General features: G+C 46.8%; 1 protein-coding gene across 1 annotated transcript in view; it reads left to right on the forward strand.

The window, feature by feature from the left end:
• LOC147717638 (E3 ubiquitin-protein ligase TRIM39-like) overlaps window positions 1-22232 on the forward strand; it is a 190283-nt gene extending 168051 nt beyond the window's left edge. Inside the window, exon 9 of the mRNA XM_086920539.1 lies at window positions 22014-22232. The gene's annotated coding sequence lies outside the window, so the exon portion shown is untranslated. The remainder of the gene's footprint in view (window positions 1-22013) is intronic.
• Window positions 22233-26929: the final 4697 nt, after the last annotated feature.

The raw sequence follows: 26929 nt of genomic DNA on the forward strand, positions 1-26929 counted from the left end.
GGATTGATTTCTTATGGACGATAGCGATGCCTCCTCCTGTGTGGCCGGTACGGTCTTTGCGTGTGATCTTATAGTCTTCCGGGATGGCAATGGTGATGTCTGGGGCGGAGGAAGCGTTCATCCATGTTTCCGTTAGGAAGGCGACGTCTGGAGAGATGGTGTCTAGTAGATTCCATAGGTCAATGGCGTGTCTGTGGACCGATCGAGTGTTGAGAAGGATGCATTGTAGGTGCTTGGGGTCGGGAATCTGTGGTGTGGTTTGGCGGAGATGTTGTCGGAGCCGCTGAATTTGCAGGAGTAGCAGGAGAAAGGTCCATGGGTGTGTCCAGGAGCGGCTTGGACGCAGTTGGGGGCGCGACCGGGGTTAAGGGCTAGGAGGGTGGCAGCATCGTAGGTAATGCGGGAAGGCTGGGCAGAGCGAGGGGCAGGGGGTCTGGCGCTGGGCGCGGTCCAGGCGCGGACGGGCGTAGACGGGCTTACCTTTGGCGCACCTTCGGCGCGGCCGTAGCGCGTGGACGCTGCACGTGGGGGCATTGGCCATAAATGGATGGTGGAGGGGGCGGAGCGTGGGAGGGTCAGCAGCTGGGAGGCGGTAGCGGGGAGGAGGGGCAGGGAAAACAACAACAGCAAACAAAATGGAGGTCAGAGGGGAGGCGAGGCAGGGGCAGTAGGTCGCCTGGGACAGCGAAAAGGAGATTAACACAATAATACACGTTGCTGGCAGGTGGGCAAACACAGCTAAATGCAATGCAGGGCGGGCGGCGCTACAATCACATGCGCTATGAGCTATGAGTTTCAGAAAACACAGCGCAAATTGGCCAAATGCAGGCGATACCGCTAATTTACTAAATGCAGGCGATACCGTGATGTCAGTCAGCAGTGCGAAGATCCCCAGGCAGACAGCAGCAGTACTGGGAGAGGAGCAAGGAGGGAGCAACCGGTCAGGAGCGAGTCCGGGCGGTCACAGGGGCTGAAAGGACGAGGTAGGCTCTGTGAACATGGGTGGGAGGGTCAGCAGCTGGGAGGCGGTAGCGGGGAGGAGGGGCAGGGAAAACAACAACAGCAAACAAAATGGAGGTCAGAGGGGAGGCGAGGCAGGGGCAGTAGGTCGCCTGGGACAGCAAAAAGGAGATTAACACAATAATGCACGTTGCTGGCAGGTGGGCAAACACAGCTAAATGCAATGCAGGGCGGGCGGCGCTACAATCACATGCGCTATGAGCTATGAGTTTCAGAAAACACAGCGCAAATTGGCCAAATGCAGGCGATACCGCTAATTTTGTAGGTCGCCTGGGACAGTGAAAAGGAGATTAACACAATAATGCACGTTGCTGGCAGGTGGGCAAACACAGCTAAATGCAATGCAGGGCGGGCGGCGCTACAATCACATGCGCTATGAGCTATGAGTTTCAGAAAACACAGCGCAAATTGGCCAAATGCAGGCGATACCGCTAATTTACTAAATGCAGGCGATACCGTGATGTCAGTCAGCAGTGCGAAGATCCCCAGGCAGACAGCAGCAGTACTGGGAGAGGAGCAAGGAGGGAGCAACCGGTCAGGAGCGAGTCCGGGCGGTCCAGTGACTGCCAACCAAGGAGCTGTCCTATGATGAAGCGTGACCCCCTTTGGGGTGTGTGAGGGCTCTTGCTCCTGAAAGATCAGATCCCCCAACTTGATCCCTTTGGTTCCCCAGACCTCCCCCAATATAGGAACTGCACACCTCTATTCATACTTCTAATCCTGGGGGCGCGTTTGTTGGACCTTGAATGGCCCTCTGTTTGATTATTAATACACAACATATGCACTATTATTTTAAGAGCTGGTTCTAGTGAATAGCCAATTTTTTACACCGTGTCTGAGTCGCATTATATGATTGAAGTAGCTGGTTCTTTTTATCCACTTTCCCCAGTACTTGTTATAAATGAGAATTTTTTTGAGCTTGTACACTCCCGCCACTGACCCCAAACTGTGACCTGAGAAGTGGTCTCATCGTGAATTGTAGTGAGCACATGTACTTGCCATCTATCTACAAATTTCATGGCCAGCAGTTCGTTTCACTGATCTGGTCTTTTTGGAGATTCTTGTGGGAAACTTTTGCAGCGACTTCGAATTGTACGACAAACCACAGTTATGTTACGCTACAGGTTTTAGAGCGCACAGCTGCCCCAGCAAAGGAGCGTCCCACCGCTAACTTTAGCAGAAATTGGGTTGGGGGTGGGGGTACTGAAAATGGCAGGGACTATAGGAGAGGGAAAAGTTGAGTTTAATGGCTTTGTGTAATGCCATGAAGTTGTTAGTGCTACGGATGTTCCCCAGAAGAGTCCCAGAATTTTGCAGCCAGGACGCAGAAGGAGCATCCTCCTACTCGCACTTTCCTCACCCGCAGGACAACCGCCAAATGCTGGCCCATAGATCATAGTTGGATGAGTAGGTATATAGGGTGAGAGCAGGTTCGCCAGGATATCTGCCAGAAAAGTTCCCATGCAATCCTTTTACTAAGTTCTAATGTGGAAGAGCAACCTGCAGGTTTTATACTAGAGTTCTTCCCAGTATATACTCTCAGGTTTTATAATTAACCAGTTGAACTCTCGTACATGTTGATTCTGTAACACGCTCTTTTGCTTGGTATGTACAGCCTGAATAGGAACTGCCCTTTGTATAGCATTAACCAAGTGTGGGCCCCTATATTCTTCCCAGGAGTATAAATCTGTGAAAACTTGCCAGACAAATGTAAGGCATTTTTAGAAATTTGGTCTGGATGGTCCTGTGGCAATAGCTGCCGTTATTACTGAAATGCAGCATACATTCAGACTCCAAAAACGGATCTTTGTTCATGACCAGAATGAAGTTGGGTGTTGCCCAAAGCATATGAGTAGACCAGTAAAACTGTCCATTGGTTTGTACACTATCCCATGGGAATAGTAGGACCCAAGCATTGTTTTAACTTCCCAAGCGAGGTGGGAATCCACAAGTGGTTCCGAGAATGGGACCCCAGAGTGCATCCAATGGGACCCCAGAGTGCCTCCATTTTGCCTTGGAAACTGTTCAGCACACACATTTGTTTGGTGCACAGTTGCTTCAAGGAACATGTAATCCACAAAAATATGTAAGTAGTCAATGGACAAAACAACTGCAAAAGCTGACTTAACATCCAGCTTCTCCAGTAAATGGAGGAATTTGGGGCTGAAACCCAATAGTAGGCTGCAAAGTGAGCACTCCCATGCTCTCCGCGGTGCCTCCCAGCACTTCTGATTGGACTACACTGCCAGTGTTTCTCAACTGCACTGATGATTCTTGCAAAGGGACATCATGACTGCCATGAACATGTTCTCAGAATCACTGGAAGATAAGTCATCATCCGGTGTCATGCCATCCAACTCAAAAATCACTCCCAGATTCAGACCCATGATCCGCTCCGTTCGGATGCAGACTTGGTATTAGAACCTGCATCAGAGCTCTACTACATTGTTTGAGTTAGAGCTTGGGCAGAATTAATCTAACAGTGACAGACAGCAAAAACTATTTCCTAAAGAAAAAAAATCAATTGGCACTTTTCAGTCTGCTCTCAGAAGTTTGTTTAAAAAACACCTAAAAGCGAAAATAAAGAATGACAATCTTGCGAACTCCCAATAATGCAAATTAAATGTAATAAAATGGTCCCTTTCTTAGGATCCAAGGGGCCATCCGGTCATCAACCTTCCAGGAAATGGAAAATGCAAAATAAAAAAAATAATTGTGCCCCCACCCCACAATAAAATTCAAGGTGTTTGCTAAACTTTATTTTTGGGGAAGCTGGCTGCGAGTTCTCAATCTAAAAAAGAAAACATTGGCTAAATGCAAAAATATGTTTTGTTCTCAAAAAGCAGATGTCGATAGGCTGCACTACTGTCTTGTGTTAAAAAAAAAAGATGCCCCTGTGGGTGGGTTTCAGCGCTTTTGGCCTAGCGGTGGGATTCCTGCTCAGAGATTACACTCCCAGCAGTGATCCCTGAACAGGAATCCATATCAGTGAGGAAACTTCCTACTTTTACATAGTGCCCCAAATAACAATATTCCTTCCTGGGGTGGCACACCAAAAGTATACAAATAATCTAGCCACTGATAATTACTGCATCCCAATCCATCCTTATTCTGTACACCATGTCACCTCAGTTTGGACCCAGTTATAAGCAAATCAGTCTTGACCCAGCCTTATCTGAAAAGTCCAGCCCGAACTGCCAATCCAGGTCCTCCGTACGCCTGAACACAAGCAACCCGGGACTGGTTTCTTCTTAATTATGGGCTTATCAGCCGAGCAAAACTTGATTCCAGTGACGGTATACACGGGACCCACGTCTGGACATATCCATTCCACTTAGGGTGACAAGCTAAAGTATACAAAAAAGTGATGGGTGAAATGGTTGAATTAATCCAAGCCACTGATAATTACTCGAGACGCATCCCAGTCTATTGTTATTTTGCACACCATGTCACTTAAGTTTGGACCTAGCTATATGAAACTCAGTCTTGACCGTGGTACAATCAGAACAGCCCAGCCACAACTGCTAAGCCAGGTCCTACCTGAACCGGAACGCAGGGTTAAGACTGATTTAGCCCGAGTTAGTACCAGTGGCTTGATTAATTCAAGCATTAAATCCATTCCTTTTGTGTATTCTTTGGGGTGGCACAAAGCCCCAGATCAGGTTAAACACAAGATAGCAGTCAACTTTTCCATTCCCTGAGAGGGTCGATCACACCCTGCTGAGGGGCCCAATCCCCTGCCCAAGGGCAGGGAATATTCTTTTTAACATGTTTCCCCTATGGGGTATTCGGCCAGAGTGCCTGGAGAGCATGGAGGGGTGCATTGACACCTTAAAAAAAGTGGGTATCCCTGCTCGGAATTTCATCCTAGATGTGGTTCAAAGAAATAGTCCTTTAGGAGAGGCATTGCAGGAAAGGGACTCTACTCTTGCCAGAGATGCCTCTTCCATCTTTCAGGATGCCCTGAGTGGGAGGCAGGGAGATGAGAGAGTAAACTCCCACTGGATGTGCAGGATACCTCTTACCTGTTACTGTTGGGAACCTGTAGTCAGCTAATTGCTAGGTATCATCATTGATGGGGGCAGGAACTGACAGGGAAGCAAATCTGCATTGGGATCCATTAGTGGGGAAATTGGTTGAAGTCTCTGGTGTAAGAATCGGAGGCACATGGTAATCCCCCCCTCCCCTGTTGGATGAAGAGCAGTGGATGTTACCAGTTACCAGATCATCCACCAGAGTTAATGAGGGGCTCCAAGGGACATCATAGGCAACTAAAGCTTCATTCTTGTTGTCTATATCCTCTCTGAACGCCTCTGTGAAAAACATCATCCTTATTAACAGTTACCCACCTAAAATTCTGTGTCTTGCTATTAATTGGATCACTGTAACTGGAGATTATTGACTTGACACTGAATTATCAATGGCTCAATATAATGAATGGATCGATATAATGCCTGTTAGTGACATCCTATGATTCCCTTTCTACTCTGTAGTGCGCTTCTGTGCACTCAAGTTACTTCTGATAAAGGCATTTAATACATAAGGGATTTAGAAACCATGCATTTCATTTGTTTTTGTTAGGTGAAATTGTTTTGCTTGAGGTGACCATAGTGAACATGTTACATAGGGCATTAATGTGGAAAATATAAACCAAATTTTAAAGCTGCAATATGTTTTAGTCATACAAGCACATTGAACATGCTTTCGTTTTGTTGAGGTATTTTATGGCCATTGATGGCCATCTTAAGGATATTTAAAACTATTAAGGATAGATAAGGATATTGCCATATTTTAAGTCTAAAGGATATCTTAACATCATTTTTACAATGGATGGAAAATAATCAGTGTATTGCTCATAGGGTGATAAGAAGAGAGGAGGAAGCTCTGATGTGTTGTGGGAGGTCGTTCCATGTCTTGGATGTAATGTAGGAGAATGAGCTACCTGCTTTGCTTTTGTGGATGTGGGGCGTAAGTGAGGCAGAGTGTAGGTGTCTGGGGGGTTGGTGAAAGTGTATGCAGCTGTTCAGGAATTCTGGTCCTGTTTTGTAAAGGGCTTTGTAAGTATGCGCATGGCTGCGCTTGTGAATGGCAAGGCAGTGCAGCTTCCTGAGGTACTGTGTAATGTGGTTGCGGCATGGGAGATAGTGTCAGTCTTTCGCAATGATTCTGGATGGTCTGGAGTCTGTGTAGGAGTTGTTTGGAGATTCCGACGTAGAGTGTTGCTGTAGTCCAGCCTGGTGGTTGAGTGCTTGCGTGATGATCCATCTTGTGTTCTGAGACAGCCATTTGAAAATCTCTCTCAGCATTCATGGGATGTGGAAGCAAGAGGTGCTCACTGTGTTGACTTGAGCCATCATGAAGAACTTGTCATCTAGGTTAATCCCAAGATTTCTTGCGTGGTCTTTGGGTGTGGGTTTAGGTCCTAGCTCTGACAACCGCCAGTCTTGTCGTAGTTAAGCATCAGGCAGTTGGTTCACATCCAGTCTGTTACAATGGTCATGCAGTAGATGAAGTTGGTTCTGGTGATGGTGGTTTTGTCCGTCAGGAAGAGAATAACTTGGGTGTCCTTGTCGTATGAGATGACGGTGATGTCTTTGGATTGGATTTTGTGGACGAGCCGTGTCATGTATATGTTGAAAAGGGTGAGGCTGAGGAACGATCCCTGTGGGAATCCATATATTGGCTTCTTGGTCTCTGTTGCGAAGGGTGGCAGCTTGAACGTTTGGGTTTTTCCCATGAGCAAGGAGCAGATCTGAATTTCAGAACTAATTCTTCTATGTCAATCTTGTGGCGTCTACTGATAAGGGTGTTGTGGGAGACTGTGTGGAATGCAGCACAGAAGTAGAGCAGGATGACGGAAGCTGTTTCTCCTTGGTCCAGGATGGTGCGAATGTTGGTGGTGGCCTTGAAGAGTGCAGTTTCGGTGCTATGGTGAAGCTCGAGGTAGGCTGTGAGTTGCTTGTTAATGGCCTTCTCAAATCACCTTGGCTGGATAGGGGAGAAGCTGTGGAGTTCATGAGGATGGTATTGATTTCTGCAAGTTTCCATTCATCCAGGAAAGTAGCCGACTTAATGGAGGTGATGATCCGGGTAAGGGTGGTGCTGATTAGTGATGCTCCCAGGCTGCAGATGTGGCGGGGTATAGGTCTGTTGGGGGCCCTGACTGAATGGTCTGTATTATTGCCTCCGTGTCATTTCTGGTGAGGGGTGACCGTTCGGTTTGTTGGCCATCTTGGTTCGTGGTGGTTAGGTTAGCAATGAGTTCTCTGGGGTTGGACTGGTGTGCAAAGCTGCTGTTGATGTTTACGAATTTCCTGTGGAAAAAGTTTCCGCTGTGGTCCACTATTTGTTCAACCAGAAACACCATGTTCCCTGGCCTGCTGTTTTCTTGGAATCTATCCCTATGTGTCCAACAGCAATAGGTCTTTGCTCTTCTAGCCCTTTGTTTGCGATGCTCATTTCCCTCTCTGAAGTACATGCACTTTAAACTGAGGCACCTACAGCTGCTTAGTGTGTATAAAGGAGGTGAAGGAGGCCCAGTTCTACCCCAGAGTTCTTACCTCTCATCAGCTCCCATAGCTGCAATAGAGGAAACATCCCCAAGTGAGGACCTTGACTGGAGGGAAAACTATGGATTAATCTGTCCTCTACCTCATTCCGAACATATCCCTTCTCTGTCTTGTGCGACTGCATGAAAAGGGTTAGGGAGAACCCAATGGATGGGACTGTGTCCTCCCGTGCAACTCGAAGCCTCTAGGTTAGCATCTCTGCCTGGAGCAGGAGCAGCTACCACAGTGCCTGAACTCCTTTGGCCAAACCCATAGATGACGGCCAGGTTTATGCTAATAGAGTAAAATCTAGTTATCATCTCCTTTAATGCTGTCGTCTGACGCCATCTTACAACCACGTTTTATTGTTTAATCTGGGTTGTTTGCTTGAACCATTTGGAGCTGACACTCAGGGTTATGAATTATAGAGAAATTGATTGTCTTTCTTAGTTCATGACTCTTTTTGCTTGAATTGACTTATGTTTCCATCCCTTGTCATTTTTACTAAGTAAAGATTTATTTCAGAACAAACCCACTTTCTCTAGCTCTTTTTTATCTTTACCTTCCTTGCATTTATGTTGCTTTGAAACAAATCTGATATCCTGTGGATACAATAGGGTGGAAATTGTTAAACCACTCGCTAACTAAGAGTCAACGTCTTTGAAACAAGTCCCTTGTAGCACCTTATGTTTTGAACTACTCCCTAGTGCCAACAGTTTTCCCGCCTAGCTCTGCCCACCGCTCTCTCGCTTCTCAGGACCCATTTAATGGAGGCTGCAGCGTGACTCCATTGAGCAGGTCCAGCTCTCCCCGTGCTGATGCATCTCGCCGGCTCCTGACTTCCCTTTGCTTCTTCCCTGTTTTCTGAGGGCCTTCTCCTTGCTTTTCCCTCATTTTTCACTGCTTTGTCTTTGCTTTTCCCTCTTTCTCACTGTTTTCTCCTTGGTTTCTCCCTTTTTTTGAGTGCCTTCTCCTTGCTTTTCCCACGCTTTCACTGCTTTCTCAGTCCTTTCCCCCTTTTCTGAAAGCTTTCACCTTGCTTTTCCCTCATTTTTCACTGCTTTCTTCCTTTTCTCCCATTTTGTGTGCTTTCTCCTTGCTTTTCCCTCATTTTCACTGCTTTCTCCTTGCTTTTCCCCCAGTTTCGGAGTGTTTTCTCCTTGCTTTTCAGATCACCACGAAGCAGTTAGAAACGCCAGTACCTTGAGAACCTCACAGGTGATTTGCCGTGCTTTATAAATCTTCGATTGAACACCGTCTGCCCCATTTAGGATAGCGTTATGTAAAACTTGGTATTGAGGGACTGGCAAAATAATAATGATCTTCACACCATAGGGGAAAGCTCACATGGTGTGGAAGCCATTAGCTTTTTTTAAAACAAAACAAAGTCCAGTTTTAGGACGTTGTTTTTTATTTATTTTCTAATAAACATTTTGAAAAACCTTTACGACCAGGCAAAATGTTTGACTGCAGTTTCTGGCAATGTATAGAGCTGCCTGCAAGACCAGCTGGCATCTATGTAGGCGGACTAAAGGGAGGGTGACGAACAAAGTCATCTGCCACCTGGTCTGACTTGACTCCATCTGCTAAACTCTAACTCCGGCCCAAACTTGTGTTTTTAGGTCTCGTAGCGATACAGTGCGTAAGCACTGTACTTGCCGAGATCTATTGTTACTGACACTGCTTCCCAGGAGACAGCGCCGGCCGCGCGCTTCTCTCAAAATGCGATCGGCGCAGGCCACGCGCTCGCCGTGTCTGTCTCCTGGGAAGCGCACGCAGGCCACGCGCTCGCCGTGTCTGTCTCCTGGGAAGCGCATACATACACAGGCACACACACCCCCCTGCATGCATGCGCACACACATACACAAGCACACACACACGCACGGAGAGACATCCCCTCCCCCTCCCCCTCCCACCCCTTCCCACACACAGACACATGCACAGAGGATATCTTAACATCATTTTTACAATGGATGGAAAATAATCAGTGTATTGCTCGTAGGGTGATAAGAAGAGAGGAGGAAGCTCTGATGTGTTGTGGGAGGTCGTTCCATGTCTTGGATGTAATGTAGGAGAATGAGCTACCTGCTTTGCTTTTGTGGATGTGGGGCGTAAGTGAGGCAGAGTGTAGGTGTCTGGGGGGTTGGTGAAAGTGTATGCAGCTGTTCAGGAATTCTGGTCCTGTTTTGTAAAGGGCTTTGTAAGTATGCGCATGGCTGCGCTTGTGAATGGCAAGGCAGTGCAGCTTCCTGAGGTACTGTGTAATGTGGTTGCGGCATGGGAGATAGTGTCAGTCTTTCGCAATGATTCTGGATGGTCTGGAGTCTGTGTAGGAGTTGTTTGGAGATTCCGACGTAGAGTGTTGCTGTAGTCCAGCCTGGTGGTTGAGTGCTTGCGTGATGATCCATCTTGTGTTCTGAGACAGCCATTTGAAAATCTCTCTCAGCATTCATGGGATGTGGAAGCAAGAGGTGCTCACTGTGTTGACTTGAGCCATCATGAAGAACTTGTCATCTAGGTTAATCCCAAGATTTCTTGCGTGGTCTTTGGGTGTGGGTTTAGGTCCTAGCTCTGACAACCGCCAGTCTTGTCGTAGTTAAGCATCAGGCAGTTGGTTCACATCCAGTCTGTTACAATGGTCATGCAGTAGATGAAGTTGGTTCTGGTGATGGTGGTTTTGTCCGTCAGGAAGAGAATAACTTGGGTGTCCTTGTCGTATGAGATGACGGTGATGTCTTTGGATTGGATTTTGTGGACGAGCCGTGTCATGTATATGTTGAAAAGGGTGAGGCTGAGGAACGATCCCTGTGGGAATCCATATATTGGCTTCTTGGTCTCTGTTGCGAAGGGTGGCAGCTTGAACGTTTGGGTTTTTCCCATGAGCAAGGAGCAGATCTGAATTTCAGAACTAATTCTTCTATGTCAATCTTGTGGCGTCTACTGATAAGGGTGTTGTGGGAGACTGTGTGGAATGCAGCACAGAAGTAGAGCAGGATGACGGAAGCTGTTTCTCCTTGGTCCAGGATGGTGCGAATGTTGGTGGTGGCCTTGAAGAGTGCAGTTTCGGTGCTATGGTGAAGCTCGAGGTAGGCTGTGAGTTGCTTGTTAATGGCCTTCTCAAATCACCTTGGCTGGATAGGGGAGAAGCTGTGGAGTTCATGAGGATGGTATTGATTTCTGCAAGTTTCCATTCATCCAGGAAAGTAGCCGACTTAATGGAGGTGATGATCCGGGTAAGGGTGGTGCTGATTAGTGATGCTCCCAGGCTGCAGATGTGGCGGGGTATAGGTCTGTTGGGGGCCCTGACTGAATGGTCTGTATTATTGCCTCCGTGTCATTTCTGGTGAGGGGTGACCGTTCGGTTTGTTGGCCATCTTGGTTCGTGGTGGTTAGGTTAGCAATGAGTTCTCTGGGGTTGGACTGGTGTGCAAAGCTGCTGTTGATGTTTACGAATTTCCTGTGGAAAAAGTTTCCGATGTGGTCCACTATTTGTTCAACCAGAAACACCATGTTCCCTGGCCTGCTGTTTTCTTGGAATCTATCCCTATGTGTCCAACAGCAATAGGTCTTTGCTCTTCTAGCCCTTTGTTTGCGATGCTCATTTCCCTCTCTGAAGTACATGCACTTTAAACTGAGGCACCTACAGCTGCTTAGTGTGTATAAAGGAGGTGAAGGAGGCCCAGTTCTACCCCAGAGTTCTTACCTCTCATCAGCTCCCATAGCTGCAATAGAGGAAACATCCCCAAGTGAGGACCTTGACTGGAGGGAAAACTATGGATTAATCTGTCCTCTACCTCATTCCGAACATATCCCTTCTCTGTCTTGTGCGACTGCATGAAAAGGGTTAGGGAGAACCCAATGGATGGGACTGTGTCCTCCCGTGCAACTCGAAGCCTCTAGGTTAGCATCTCTGCCTGGAGCAGGAGCAGCTACCACAGTGCCTGAACTCCTTTGGCCAAACCCATAGATGACGGCCAGGTTTATGCTAATAGAGTAAAATCTAGTTATCATCTCCTTTAATGCTGTCGTCTGACGCCATCTTACAACCACGTTTTATTGTTTAATCTGGGTTGTTTGCTTGAACCATTTGGAGCTGACACTCAGGGTTATGAATTATAGAGAAATTGATTGTCTTTCTTAGTTCATGACTCTTTTTGCTTGAATTGACTTATGTTTCCATCCCTTGTCATTTTTACTAAGTAAAGATTTATTTCAGAACAAACCCACTTTCTCTAGCTCTTTTTTATCTTTACCTTCCTTGCATTTATGTTGCTTTGAAACAAATCTGATATCCTGTGGATACAATCGGGTGGAAATTGTTAAACCACTCGCTAACTAAGAGTCAACGTCTTTGAAACAAGTCCCTTGTAGCACCTTATGTTTTGAACTACTCCCTAGTGCCAACAGTTTTCCCGCCTAGCTCTGCCCACCGCTCTCTCGCTTCTCAGGACCCATTTAATGGAGGCTGCAGCGTGACTCCATTGAGCAGGTCCAGCTCTCCCCGTGCTGATGCATCTCGCCGGCTCCTGACTTCCCTTTGCTTCTTCCCTGTTTTCTGAGGGCCTTCTCCTTGCTTTTCCCTCATTTTTCACTGCTTTGTCTTTGCTTTTCCCTCTTTCTCACTGTTTTCTCCTTGGTTTCTCCCTTTTTTTGAGTGCCTTCTCCTTGCTTTTCCCACGCTTTCACTGCTTTCTCAGTCCTTTCCCCCTTTTCTGAAAGCTTTCACCTTGCTTTTCCCTCATTTTTCACTGCTTTCTTCCTTTTCTCCCATTTTGTGTGCTTTCTCCTTGCTTTTCCCTCATTTTCACTGCTTTCTCCTTGCTTTTCCCCCAGTTTCGGAGTGTTTTCTCCTTGCTTTTCAGATCACCACGAAGCAGTTAGAAACGCCAGTACCTTGAGAACCTCACAGGTGATTTGCCGTGCTTTATAAATCTTCGATTGAACACCGTCTGCCCCATTTAGGATAGCGTTATGTAAAACTTGGTATTGAGGGACTGGCAAAATAATAATGATCTTCACACCATAGGGGAAAGCTCACATGGTGTGGAAGCCATTAGCTTTTTTTAAAACAAAACAAAGTCCAGTTTTAGGACGTTGTTTTTTATTTATTTTCTAATAAACATTTTGAAAAACCTTTACGACCAGGCAAAATGTTTGACTGCAGTTTCTGGCAATGTATAGAGCTGCCTGCAAGACCAGCTGGCATCTATGTAGGCGGACTAAAGGGAGGGTGACGAACAAAGTCATCTGCCACCTGGTCTGACTTGACTCCATCTGCTAAACTCTAACTCCGGCCCAAACTTGTGTTTTTAGGTCTCGTAGCGATACAGTGCGTAAGCACTGTACTTGCCGAGATCTATTGTTACTGACACTGCTTCCCAGGAGACAGCGCCGGCCGCGCGCTTCTCTCAAAATGCGATCGGCGCAGGCCACTCGCTCGCCGTGTCTGTCTCCTGGGAAGCGCACGCAGGCCACGCGCTCGCCGTGTCTGTCTCCTGGGAAGCGCATACATACACAGGCACACACACCCCCCTGCATGCATGCGCACACACATACACAAGCACACACACACGCACGGAGAGACATCCCCTCCCCCTCCCCCTCCCACCCCTTCCCACACACAGACACATGCACAGAGGATATCTTAACATCATTTTTACAATGGATGGAAAATAATCAGTGTATTGCTCGTAGGGTGATAAGAAGAGAGGAGGAAGCTCTGATGTGTTGTGGGAGGTCGTTCCATGTCTTGGATGTAATGTAGGAGAATGAGCTACCTGCTTTGCTTTTGTGGATGTGGGGCGTAAGTGAGGCAGAGTGTAGGTGTCTGGGGGGTTGGTGAAAGTGTATGCAGCTGTTCAGGAATTCTGGTCCTGTTTTGTAAAGGGCTTTGTAAGTATGCGCATGGCTGCGCTTGTGAATGGCAAGGCAGTGCAGCTTCCTGAGGTACTGTGTAATGTGGTTGCGGCATGGGAGATAGTGTCAGTCTTTCGCAATGATTCTGGATGGTCTGGAGTCTGTGTAGGAGTTGTTTGGAGATTCCGACGTAGAGTGTTGCTGTAGTCCAGCCTGGTGGTTGAGTGCTTGCGTGATGATCCATCTTGTGTTCTGAGACAGCCATTTGAAAATCTCTCTCAGCATTCATGGGATGTGGAAGCAAGAGGTGCTCACTGTGTTGACTTGAGCCATCATGAAGAACTTGTCATCTAGGTTAATCCCAAGATTTCTTGCGTGGTCTTTGGGTGTGGGTTTAGGTCCTAGCTCTGACAACCGCCAGTCTTGTCGTAGTTAAGCATCAGGCAGTTGGTTCACATCCAGTCTGTTACAATGGTCATGCAGTAGATGAAGTTGGTTCTGGTGATGGTGGTTTTGTCCGTCAGGAAGAGAATAACTTGGGTGTCCTTGTCGTATGAGATGACGGTGATGTCTTTGGATTGGATTTTGTGGACGAGCCGTGTTATGTATATGTTGAAAAGGGTGAGGCTGAGGAACGATCCCTGTGGGAATCCATATATTGGCTTCTTGGTCTCTGTTGCGAAGGGTGGCAGCTTGAACGTTTGGGTTTTTCCCATGAGCAAGGAGCAGATCTGAATTTCAGAACTAATTCTTCTATGTCAATCTTGTGGCGTCTACTGATAAGGGTGTTGTGGGAGACTGTGTGGAATGCAGCACAGAAGTAGAGCAGGATGACGGAAGCTGTTTCTCCTTGGTCCAGGATGGTGCAAATGTTGGTGGTGGCCTTGAAGAGTGCAGTTTCGGTGCTATGGTGAAGCTCGAGGTAGGCTGTGAGTTGCTTGTTAATGGCCTTCTCAAATCACCTTGGCTGGATAGGGGAGAAGCTGTGGAGTTCATGAGGATGGTATTGATTTCTGCAAGTTTCCATTCATCCAGGAAAGTAGCCGACTTAATGGAGGTGATGATCCGGGTAAGGGTGGTGCTGATTAGTGATGCTCCCAGGCTGCAGATGTGGCGGGGTATAGGTCTGTTGGGGGCCCTGACTGAATGGTCTGTATTATTGCCTCCGTGTCATTTCTGGTGAGGGGTGACCGTTCGGTTTGTTGGCCATCTTGGTTCGTGGTGGTTAGGTTAGCAATGAGTTCTCTGGGGTTGGACTGGTGTGCAAAGCTGCTGTTGATGTTTACGAATTTCCTGTGGAAAAAGTTTCCGATGTGGTCCACTATTTGTTCAACCAGAAACACCATGTTCCCTGGCCTGCTGTTTTCTTGGAATCTATCCCTATGTGTCCAACAGCAATAGGTCTTTGCTCTTCTAGCCCTTTGTTTGCGATGCTCATTTCCCTCTCTGAAGTACATGCACTTTAAACTGAGGCACCTACAGCTGCTTAGTGTGTATAAAGGAGGTGAAGGAGGCCCAGTTCTACCCCAGAGTTCTTACCTCTCATCAGCTCCCATAGCTGCAATAGAGGAAACATCCCCAAGTGAGGACCTTGACTGGAGGGAAAACTATGGATTAATCTGTCCTCTACCTCATTCCGAACATATCCCTTCTCTGTCTTGTGCGACTGCATGAAAAGGGTTAGGGAGAACCCAATGGATGGGACTGTGTCCTCCCGTGCAACTCGAAGCCTCTAGGTTAGCATCTCTGCCTGGAGCAGGAGCAGCTACCACAGTGCCTGAACTCCTTTGGCCAAACCCATAGATGACGGCCAGGTTTATGCTAATAGAGTAAAATCTAGTTATCATCTCCTTTAATGCTGTCGTCTGACGCCATCTTACAACCACGTTTTATTGTTTAATCTGGGTTGTTTGCTTGAACCATTTGGAGCTGACACTCAGGGTTATGAATTATAGAGAAATTGATTGTCTTTCTTAGTTCATGACTCTTTTTGCTTGAATTGACTTATGTTTCCATCCCTTGTCATTTTTACTAAGTAAAGATTTATTTCAGAACAAACCCACTTTCTCTAGCTCTTTTTTATCTTTACCTTCCTTGCATTTATGTTGCTTTGAAACAAATCTGATATCCTGTGGATACAATAGGGTGGAAATTGTTAAACCACTCGCTAACTAAGAGTCAACGTCTTTGAAACAAGTCCCTTGTAGCACCTTATGTTTTGAACTACTCCCTAGTGCCAACAGTTTTCCCGCCTAGCTCTGCCCACCGCTCTCTCGCTTCTCAGGACCCATTTAATGGAGGCTGCAGCGTGACTCCATTGAGCAGGTCCAGCTCTCCCCGTGCTGATGCATCTCGCCGGCTCCTGACTTCCCTTTGCTTCTTCCCTGTTTTCTGAGGGCCTTCTCCTTGCTTTTCCCTCATTTTTCACTGCTTTGTCTTTGCTTTTCCCTCTTTCTCACTGTTTTCTCCTTGGTTTCTCCCTTTTTTTGAGTGCCTTCTCCTTGCTTTTCCCACGCTTTCACTGCTTTCTCAGTCCTTTCCCCCTTTTCTGAAAGCTTTCACCTTGCTTTTCCCTCATTTTTCACTGCTTTCTTCCTTTTCTCCCATTTTGTGTGCTTTCTCCTTGCTTTTCCCTCATTTTCACTGCTTTCTCCTTGCTTTTCCCCCAGTTTCGGAGTGTTTTCTCCTTGCTTTTCAGATCACCACGAAGCAGTTAGAAACGCCAGTACCTTGAGAACCTCACAGGTGATTTGCCGTGCTTTATAAATCTTCGATTGAACACCGTCTGCCCCATTTAGGATAGCGTTATGTAAAACTTGGTATTGAGGGACTGGCAAAATAATAATGATCTTCACACCATAGGGGAAAGCTCACATGGTGTGGAAGCCATTAGCTTTTTTTAAAACAAAACAAAGTCCAGTTTTAGGACGTTGTTTTTTATTTATTTTCTAATAAACATTTTGAAAAACCTTTACGACCAGGCAAAATGTTTGACTGCAGTTTCTGGCAATGTATAGAGCTGCCTGCAAGACCAGCTGGCATCTATGTAGGCGGACTAAAGGGAGGGTGACGAACAAAGTCATCTGCCACCTGGTCTGACTTGACTCCATCTGCTAAACTCTAACTCCGGCCCAAACTTGTGTTTTTAGGTCTCGTAGCGATACAGTGCGTAAGCACTGTACTTGCCGAGATCTATTGTTACTGACACTGCTTCCCAGGAGACGGCGCCGGCCGCGCGCTTCTCTCAAAATGCGATCAGCGCAGGCCACGCGCTCGCCGTGTCTGTCTCCTGGGAAGCGCACGCAGGCCACGCGCTCGCCGTGTCTGTCTCCTGGGAAGCGCATACATACACAGGCACACACACCCCCCTGCATGCATGCGCACACACATACACAAGCACACACACACGCACGGAGAGACATCCCCTCCCCCTCCCCCTCCCACCCCTTCCCACACACAGACACATGCACAGATACAGGCACCAACCCCTCCCCTCCCCCTCCCCCTCCCCGCTCCCCGGCACTCCGGACTTGTGCAGCCCCATGCCTTCCCCCCCCCCCCCTCCCCCGAACCCAGCTCCAGGACCTGGCCGATTGTCCCCACTGCCGTCCCGGCCCCCACACTCACCTCTGTGCCCTCGGCGGACCCTATGCTGCTTCGCCCGGACACGGGTGAAAGGAACGAGAGGGCTGCAAGCTCCGACTCAGGCTCACCGCGCCTGCGCACACTGACGGCTCCCGCAGGCCGGCATGAGCTAAAGAAGGGACTGCGGAAGTATAACAGGGCATGTACGTCATCCGGCCTCGCGAAACGGGGACACCCGAGCCGACGCTGTGGACTCTGAGAAGGAGAGGTGCGTTTGTTTTTATCGCTGCCTGAGCCCATTGCTCCGTGGGGTTGTCTCCCGTGTTGGGAAGCAGAATCTCTCGCTGAAGGAGGGGTGTGTGTGGGGGTCATGTGGGGGAGGTGGGGGATTTCCTATCTCTCCACCCCAGAAACTGCCCTCAGGAAATGCAGCGCTATGAGAGAGATCTGCCTGGAATACGGCTGCTGGCGTGTGCCAACCATCCTGAAAACGTCTCTTTCCCAGTGGCATGCTGCGCGTCTCTGGCAGGCAGCTGCAGCCCTGGCACGGAAGCCTCAAATTCATCCTCCGACTGCAGTCCTTTTCATATTTCTAATTGTGAAAATCCAATGTTGTTAGGTTCTGCTGTTTGTTGTAATCAGATGTTTAAATGTGCTAAGGGCTTGCGGTGTGACTCTGTCACCAGGCAACACCTTGGATATTCACCTCCTTTCTCCTGATAATGTCAGCCGAATGGACTTTGTTTGCACATATTGGTTTATTAGGTGAATTAACATGATTTAACGAGTGCAATTCAACTGACTGAACAACCCCCGAGCAAGACATAAAGACACATTTTCAACCTTCCAGAGATTACATGTAGAGCTCTCCTGCAGGTGCAGAATGGATTTTGTAAATAATGAAAGAAAAACAACCTCACATAGCAGTGCGAAATACCGAAAGAAATCGGCCCAATTAAAACACAGCAGCAGACCGTCACAAGCAGAAAATAACACCTAGGTGGTTCATTTTGGCCCGGGCTTGGTTTGACACTGTTTATTTACAGAGGCAGCGCGCTGTCGCTCTTGTTTGATATCCAGTAGATTTGTTTTCAGTGTTTACTCTGACTTATAACCGAATACAGTAGCACAGGGTGTCTAAATATTTGCCAACCCTGAACTGTTGAACTCCCTTCAGTTGGTGAAATGCCACTGACTGACTCGATCCCTCCTGTCTCACTCTCGCTGTCTCACTCTCTCGATGCTGGTTAATTCCATGTTTTGCATTTAGAGTCCCCTTCATTGGGAAGGGTTTAGGTCTTAGGCTCTAAGTGTGAGGAATGCATTCTTTAGGTGTCTCTAACATTCTTGTGTGATTTAAGATCAGAAATTGAGAGCGAAGATCTGCTTAAAATCTGTGGCTAGCATAGTTCTGCAGACACAGGTAAATATTATTGAAAACATTTACCCGACATTGACCCGAGAGGCGTCGACGGACCGTTGAGGCTAACTTGTAATTATTTTGAATCATCCGAAAGTGGTAATATGTAACTAGCACGGGAGGGGGTAATTAAAGTCAATTTGTTCATTGCTCGAGTTTCCAAAATAGCTGCTTCCTCTTGGAAATCCATACTGCTACCTCCCACGGGACATCGAGCCCACGGACCCGTGGAAGAGAGTGACGCGCCTGATGACGTCATCTTTGTTTAAGCCTTTTGTTCTATATCTACGTGGCTAAAGCCTAGCCCCGCCATACATAGCACCGTTTTCTGCATCACAGATCTGGTGTTAAAGTTCCTTTACAGTGAAAGACGTCACCCACGTCCTATCTTCAAAGGAAGAAAGTGCCCTATGTGAACCTGTTTAACATAACATACTAAAATATAGCATAATATATGGGATAAAGTAGCCCCTGGCTGTGCTTGCTTCCCCTGCCGCCTCGCTGTGCTTTCTTCCCTGCCCCCTGGCTGTGCTTGCTCGCCTGGCTGTGCTTGCTTCCCTGCCCCCTCGCTGTGCTTGCTTCCCTGCCCCCTCGTTGTGCTTGCTTCCCTGCCCCCACGCTGTGCTTGCTCCCCTGCCCCCTCGTTGTGATGTAGTGTTCTTTAAAGTGGTGGGTCTTTCTGTATTGGAGCAGTGTTCCTATGGATGTGAGGTTTTCCACATCCTGCTTGCAGAGATTGAAAAGCTGGCTGCCTTTTATTTGCTTTTTTACACTTCTTAGTCAGCAGTCTGATTGTGTCCTGGTTGTGGATGTACTGAGATGATGAGCTTGTCTACAAGACAAGTGGGGTGCTGATCGTAATGACTTTGTAAATGATACCACTGGTTTTGAAGATGGTGTGAGCAGGCAAGGGGAGCCAATTGCATTTCATTAGGATGAGGGTGATGTGATCATATTTCTTCAGGCCGTGGACGTGACGTGCTGCAGCATTTAGGATGCCCATAAGAGTGTGTTAGTGTGGAGTTTGGGAGGCCGTGGAGCCTGGTGCTTCCACAATCCAGATGCAAGAGTATGAGAACCTGAACAGCCGTTTTGAAGTCGCTTTCTCGAAGAAACTGTTTCACTTTCTTTAGGGAAGAAAGCTGGTACCAGACCATGTTTGTTTTTTTGGCAATGTGTTCCTTGAGGATGAGGTTGTTGTCCACTGTGAATAAATCCACTTGACTGAAAGATTGGGTTCAAAACCGTCAAGGTTCATGTCATTGAGCCAGGTTTGTACTATATCTTATTGCCGCTCCCCGGCACTCCGGACTTGTGCAGCCCCATGCCTCCCCCCGAGCCCAGCTCCAGGACCTGGCCGATTGTCCCCACTGCCGTCCCGGCCCCCACACTCACCTCTGTGCCCTCGGCGGACCCTAGGCTGCTTCGCCCGGACACGGGTGAAAGGAACGAGAGGGCTGCAAGCTCCGACTCAGGCTCACCGCGCCTGCGCACACTGACGGCTCCCGCAGGCCGGCATGAGCTAAAGAAAGGACTGCGGAAGTATAACAGGGCATGTACGTCAGGCAGGGGACGTTCACTACGCCTGTGCACAGACAGGTTGACACCGTGAGCCAGGCAGGGCGCGCTCGCTGCGCACAGCAACAGTGCCTCTGCCCGGCATGAGCTAAAGGGACTAAGGAAGCAGAGCAGACAGTAGAGCCAGTGACGAGGGGGGTGCTTCCTCGCCCGATTCCCAGAGTACGACGGCCGCGGGATGGTTATTGCTGTGCTGGACTCTGGCGTGGACCCTGGGGCGCCGGGTATGCAGGTAACAGAATGTGCATGAAACGCAGGGACGAGACGCGCTTTCGCCACCCTGCACGCGATCAATGCTGTGGGGTGACATGGTTCATTAAACACATTCGTGTAGATATGACCTCTTATGAGCATCTTCCATTTCACTTTTCACCATTACAGATGCAAAATTGTATGAACATTGGGAGCAACATAATAAAGTATAGGCGGTGCTGTTGTGCCGTTCGGAAATTGTGTGACTTCATGAATTTCTCACCCTAGTTGGCACCGCAATTAATTTGTGCATATATGCACTGTTGTACCAGTGCGTAATCTGTTTGCCCTGCATTCCATGACGATTACCCAAACGTGAGGTACAGTGTGTAGTTTGATCAACGACAGAGTGTCTGCATAAATGAAGTCATCAGTTGAGTCGATCATCTTGGCGTATTATTAGCATAGTCCCCAAGAAATTTAAATGGTCTGTTTTTCAGAGAGTTTTCCAGAATATCGTTTGCTTCTGCATGTAGTTTGTAGTTCCTATTTAAAGTGTGTGATATCAGACTACTATTCGGATTTGATGAACGGTAAGAAATTTGCGTGCATGGAAAAACTACCTTGTAGCTTGAATGTGGCACCTGCCTCTCAGTTTCTGGTGATAGCTTAGTGATGTCTACGGTTTTCTGTGCATTTTATAGTTCTGCTACATAGCTCATAAAAAGGTCGGCAGGAGTTTTTTTCTGATTTCGATCTCTTGGGAGCTGCCTTGCTGTTTGTCCTTTATGTTTGACCTGGGGCTAGTAGAGCTTGTCGCTCGAATGCTTTTTCTTTTATGGATGTTGGTAGCTAATTGTATGTCCAGTTAATTATGTGTCTGTTGCCCTGGGCTGAGAGAAGAAATTAGATGCTTTTATAGTCGAAGTGAGTATTCATGTGTGCCAGCAAGTTTCAAATGGTATATGTGAAAAAACTCAATGCTAGTTTGAATGAAACTAGGCATGAGCTGAAACATAGTGAAACTCTGAATCAGGGTAGGCGGATACAAGGATCTGTGTGAGACATACACTTAGTACACCCCGAAAAATCATGGGCTTTGGCTATAAGTAAGGACTGTCAATAGACGCCTTTTTTAATTTCTCTTGGTGATTCCGCAAACTTTCTATATTTTCTGCCCCGTGCGTGAGGTGCATCCTCAGAGCTGTGTGAATAATACCAGCTGGAACCCCTGTGTGAGGTGCATCATCAGAGCTGTGTGAAACAGCTTTGAGCCCCTGCGTGAGGTGCATCATCAGAGCTGTGTGAATAATAACTGTCAGCCCCGTGCCTGAGGTGCATCATCAGAGCTGTGTGAATAATAACAGCTGTGAGCCCCGTGCTGAGGTGCATTATCAGAGCTGTGAGAATAACCGCTGTGAGCCCGTATCTGAGGTGCATCATCAGAGCTGTGTGAATAATAACTGCGTCAGCCCCGTGCGTGAGGTGCATCATCAGAGCTGTGTGAATAATAACTGCATCAGCCCCATGCCTGAGGTGCATCATCAGAGCTGTGTGAATAACTGCGTTATCCCCGTGCCTGAGGTGCATCATCAGAGCTGTGTGAATAACCGCTGTGAGCAACAGCGTACTCTTGCACACACTCTCACTGCTCACCAATTCAAAGTTTGCAAACAATTTTATGCAACGCATTGTCATACACAATGCCAATAACTCAAACTTTAATGCTGCGAGACCTATTGCATTGTAAATGCTTGTTTTATGTGTATTACTAACTGCAACTTAAATGTATTTTCTCTTTAATGTGTTTCAGGAGAGAAAATGACATCCATTAGGACTAGATTGGACTGACAAGTTTTTGTTCCCATAATCTGTTACCTGGTGGGGGAAAGATCGGAAGAGAGTATACATCTGCAAATTTATGGAACTTATTTCGGGAGCTAATCAAAAATAAAGAAATTCGGAGCAACTGATGCCATTGCAAAAACTGCATCTACTATCTGCTTCTTTCATAAATTCAAATTCATAAGTGTGTGACTGTTTTCATGGTTACTTTGTACTTTTCACTTAAAAGGCCTTTTTGATTTGCTAATAACTTCCACGAATCCGTACCAACTTTGCCTGGAAATGAGGGTGTTCAGCTTAGCTTGTCTCAGTCAAGATTGAAAAGGCCACACTTAGAAGTGGGGAGGGACATTGTTAAAGGGGAGGTCAAAAAAGAAACTTTTTTCAAAATTGTTTATTAAGGGGAGGAGGGTTGTGGGGTTGGGGGTTATACATTGTTATTGTTTTGTACATGCAAATTATGAGAATGTCTGTATCCTTGTGGGCCTTTCTGTCCACGAGATGCTATTTTCCAAAAGGTCAATAAAAAAATGTAATTGCTTATTAAGGTTTTCCATTACTGACTATGTTCGACAATGTTTTATTTCCCTTACTGACAATATTCGACAATGGTATTGACAATTGGCCAGGTAACTTAGAATATAAATTACACGGGGCACAGTGGGGGCCCTTGTTAATAGAAAATATAACTTTTGATCCAAATAACCTATCCCCAACTCCATTCACTCCCCCACTTCTACTAAAGAGGGGAATCAACTCACCATCACATATATTTAATCTGTGTCTCTTCGCCCAACACCGTCTGGTTGCTGCTGCAGCTCAGGCGCCCCCTCACCCATAGAGACAGTCCTGCTAATTACATTCAGTCAAGGAGACCTAAGCCTCTCCATTGTGCCTCGGGAGGTCTCTACACATTACTTCGTACACTAGCTTCTATTTGACTATGAAGTAAAGATAAGAGCCATTCATGTTAAGAGGTAACACCTTCATTGCTAGGATTGTCAACATTTCATAATAACACCGAGCGATTGGTGTATCAATTCTTTTTTTTTTCTCCAGTTAAATGCCATGGTTAGTTTTGCAGCCCTTAGGCACTGAAGAACCATATGCCAGTATTCCTGATCAGTGCTGCAAGACTGTCCAGCTTAAAGCCTATGAGCACCACATAAAGGGAGGCTGGATTCAGATGTCCCAACTCTTCCCTAAGGACGGCAGAATCCCCCTCACAAAAGGGAAACATTTTCTGACATTGCCACCAAGTATGTAACATTAGTCCCATGGCATTGGATCCTCTCCAGCATTTGAGATTTGTTTCAGAGGGGATATAGAACTACCCTTACTATAATTGATACTGGATGTTCCTTGCCCGCTATGAGTGTATGTCCCTTCCCACTATTTGCAAGAGATCTGTTTCCCATAATGTTGTGGTTTGTCCACTGCAACTTCGTTGTTCATGAAGGTTAAACACTGCTATCAGTTTGGGCAAACGTATCTCAAAAGGAGTCTGCTCTCTAGTGGCTCCATGTTGGGTGCAGGCGCGAGTGACCCAATGTCTTATCTGTGCATATTAAAGACGGTCCTTATCAGTTCGTCTAAACTGAGCCCTTGCACTGCTCAAAGGTTTCGGTAGAGGTAACGTGGTCCATGTCAAAAATCATTCTGCATCACCCACTCTTCTATCGCTAAAACAAGTGTACCTCTACAATGGGGTAAACTCACCATTGGAATGGTTGGGCTGTAAGGTGAGGGATCCATCATCAAACCACATGCCTCCACACTCTGTACATAGGAATCACTGCATGCCTCCTGAAGAGACCACAGACGATACAAAACTCAGCAGCAAGACTCATCCCGACTTCACCAGACGCACTCGCATCACCCTGCACCTCAAAAAACGACACTGGCTCCAGATCCAGAAGAGATGCCAGTTCAAGATGCTGACCTAAGAAGGACCAGCATACATCAACAAACGAATAACCTTCTACCAATTGACCAGACCCCTACGATCCTCTTCCCTCCTTCCTCACAGACACCCCTATGGCTCCACTGACCCAACAGTGAAGGACGCTCTTTATCTCACTCGGCATCCAAATCCTGGAACAACCTTACCCTGCACCTTAGGAACGCCGCATCGCTCCGATATTTCAGGAAAGGATTCAAGACCTGGCTGTTCAAATGAACAAAACACCACAAAGCAGCTAGCCACTCCAGCTCCTTGAGACCCTCATGCGTGATTTACAGCGCTTTATAAATCCTGATGGATTGCCTGATAAATCTAGTCCCCATTTTTTACCACGTGCTTTTTCGGACCATTCCACAGTTATTCTCAATTAGGCTTACGCAACAACAGTGAGGGACACTAGGAAGGGAAAGTGCGCTGTCGCCTTTAGCTTGAGTGAGAAGCGTCTGAGGTAACCTAGGTTTTTTTTTTATATTTCCCCACAGAAACCACAAGAGGATATTTTGGATATGCTTTAAGCACGGTCTGTCACTCTATATCAGGGGAGCCTGAAATAAACATAAAAGCATTATGAGGTTATTCATCTTAATAGCGTTGATCCTTCCCATTCTGAAATTATCAATTCACCCCATGCTTCAAGATGTCATTTTATGGTGGCTACAAGAGAGCGATAGTTTGCTTGAAGAGATCTTTTGAGTACCAACTGATTTCGATCTAAGTACCTAATGTGCTTCTTAGCTCTGCGAAACGTGAGGAACTTTATCAGTTCTTTGGTCTCACTCTCAGTGTTGGTTTGTTTCATCACGGATATGTACTCCCTGTACTGTCGACACAACAGTGACATGGTTACCTGAACTGATCAGTGTTACCCTCTCGTGCGCTATTTTGAGATTTAACATTGATCCCCACTATAGGTACACCATAAATTATTCAATCTTCTGCCACCTACATTAACTATTCCCATCACAGTAGTGCAACACTGTTTATGATTCCAATGTTTTGGACACTTCTTGGTAATCAAGCCATCCTTAGACAAATTTGTTCACAACTCCACTCTAAGATGGCGCTGGTTTCTCCTGTTACCACGATCCAATATGGTGCTGACTTTTCCCTGAATTCCTCACCAGCAGCCCCGAGGGGCTTGTGCTGTGGGCATGCCATGATGACGTATCCTTCAAAATCTCTCTTTTCAATACCGGACCTGCTACCTCACTCGCATACGAGCAGTAGCGGAGCCAGGGGTAGGTCCACACTTTCCGCGGCGACCGCCAATCGTGAAAAGACACTCTGGCTAATACCCGTTTTTAGTATAACCAAGGGTTCCATACATTAAACACTTGCTTTATTAACACCTCGAGTTATTTTTAATCCACCATCCTACTCACTGACAACACCTTCACATGGCACCTCACACTTAAATGTGGCATTTCAGAAGAACTTCGGCAAAGAGCCCTCATGCGGCACCCGTTGGGCACTCCATTGACTGCCAACCAAGGAGCTGCCCTATGATGAAGCGGGACCCCCTTTGGGGTGTGTGTGGGCTCTTGTTCCTGAAGGATCAGATCCCCTGACTTGATCCCTCTAGTTCCCCAGACCTCCCCCCGATATAGGAACTGCACACCTCTATGTATACTTATATTCCTAGGGGCGTGTTTGTTGGACCTTGAATGGCCTGCTGTTTGATTATTAATACACAACAAATGCACTATTATTTTAACGGCTGGTTCTACTGGATAGACAATTTTTGATACCATGTCTGAATCGCATTATATGATTGAAGTAGCTGGTTCTTTTTATCCACTTTCCCCAGTACTTGTTATAAATGAGTATTTTTTTGAGCTTGTACACTGCCGCAACTGACCCCAAACTGTGACCTGAGAAGTGCTCTGATCGTGAATGGTAGTGAGCACATGTACTTGCCATCTATCTACAAATTTCATGGCCAGCAGTTCGTTTCACTGATCTGGTCTTTTTGGAGATTCTTGTGGGAATCTTTTGTAGCGACTTCAAATTGTACGACAAACCAGTTATGTTACGTTACAGGTTTTAGAGCGCACAGCTTCCCCAGCAAAGGAGCGTCCCACCGCTAACTTTAGCAGAAATTGGGTTGGGGGGAGTACTGAAAGATGGCAGGGGCTATAGCAGAGGGAAAAGTTGAGTTTAATGGCTTTGTGAAATGCCATGAAGTTGTTAGTGCTACGGATGTTCCCCAGAAGAGAGTCCCAGAATTTTGCAGCCAGGACGCGGAAGGAGCATCCTCCTGCTCGCACTTTCCTCACCCGCAGGACAACCGCCAAATGCTGGCCCATAGATCATAGTTGGATGAGTAGGTATATAGGGTGAGAGCAGGTTTGCCAGGATATCTGCCAGCATTGTTAATTTCACTGGACTCTGTACCAATACTGTCGACATAAAGATCATACACTTTATGAAGTAGTGATTGCACAAGCTCCCATGCAATCCTTTTACCAAGTTCCAATGTGGAAGAACAACCTGCAGGTTTTATACTAGAGTTCTTCCCAGTATATACTCTCAGGTTTTATAATTAACCAGTTGAACTCTCGTACATGTTGATGCTGTAACACGCTCTTTTGCTTGGTATGTACAGCCTGAATAGGAACTGCCCTTTGTATAGTATTAACCAAGTGTGGGCCCCTATATTCTTCCCAGGAGTATAAATCTGTGAAAACTTACCAGACAAATGTAAGGTGTTTTTAGAAATTTGGTCTGGATGGTCCTCTGGCAATAGCTGCCGTTATTACTGAAATGCAGCATACAGTCAGACTAAAAAAACTGATCTTTGTTCATGACCAGTATGAAGTGGGGTGTTGCCCAAACCAAATGAGTAGACCAGTAAAACTGTTCCATTGGTTTGTACACTATCCCATGGGAATAGTAGGACCCAAGCATTGTTTTAACTTCCC

This window comes from Lissotriton vulgaris, chromosome 5 (assembly GCF_964263255.1).
Source record: "Lissotriton vulgaris chromosome 5, aLisVul1.2, whole genome shotgun sequence".
Lineage (NCBI taxonomy): Eukaryota > Metazoa > Chordata > Amphibia > Caudata > Salamandridae > Lissotriton > Lissotriton vulgaris.